The following is an 815-nucleotide window of genomic DNA, read 5'->3' on the forward strand; positions in this document are numbered from 1 at the left end:
GGGCCACTTTTGTTCTGAAAAGCTCATGTGACAAGGGGTCTACATGGTTGCTGGCAACAAGCCAGTCAAGCCATGCTTGAGGATAATAAAAATATTTCCAGAATCAGGAAGCGTACAAGTGCTAGTCTGTGTTCAGAAGGGCTGACTGCCCAAGAGGCGAGGAGAAGTTCTCCAGGGCTCCCTGAATGACAGCCAACCCCCTTCTCATCTACTGGTGTCTCCCAAAATTGCTGCTCTGGCCACAAGTCCCTGCAGGGCTCCCACTTCAGCCACCTCCAGCGAAGCACAGCGCCCTGCAAGGACTGACATGCTAAAGGTGCTGGTTCCTGCCCCAAAGAGCAAGCTTGGCAGAAGAGAGTTGTTCTGTTTGACAGGTGAAATGTCACTGAACACAGGACAACTCATCTCTCCCCTCTCTGACAGCCCAAAGTCGTAGCTACAAGAAAAATCCTATAGACCTTGGGGGGGGTTAACCTGCGGCACTGGGCATGTGCTGCTGCCATCTAATGGAAAAAAGAAGTTTTAAAGAGGCAATTTCAGATTACGTTGCTAGGCAGAGCACGCAATTTTCTAGGACTTTATCCAGCCTATCCTGCCAGTCGTTCTCTCATCTCAAAGCCTCAGGGCACTCCTGCAAAATAAAAAGCAAAGTGCTTATTCACATTTGCAAGGCAGCGGGGACCAAGGACTGAGCATGACAGGACAGGTCTGGGGGTGGCAGGAGAAGGGCACTGCTGTGCCCCCCAGGCCACAGCCATCCTTCCTTCTACACTACAGGGACTTGGGAACCGAACAAAACCAGCCAGTAACTTTTA

Source organism: Calidris pugnax, unplaced genomic scaffold, assembly GCF_001431845.1.
Source record: "Calidris pugnax isolate Ruff unplaced genomic scaffold, ASM143184v1 scaffold32, whole genome shotgun sequence".
Classification (NCBI taxonomy): domain Eukaryota; kingdom Metazoa; phylum Chordata; class Aves; order Charadriiformes; family Scolopacidae; genus Calidris; species Calidris pugnax.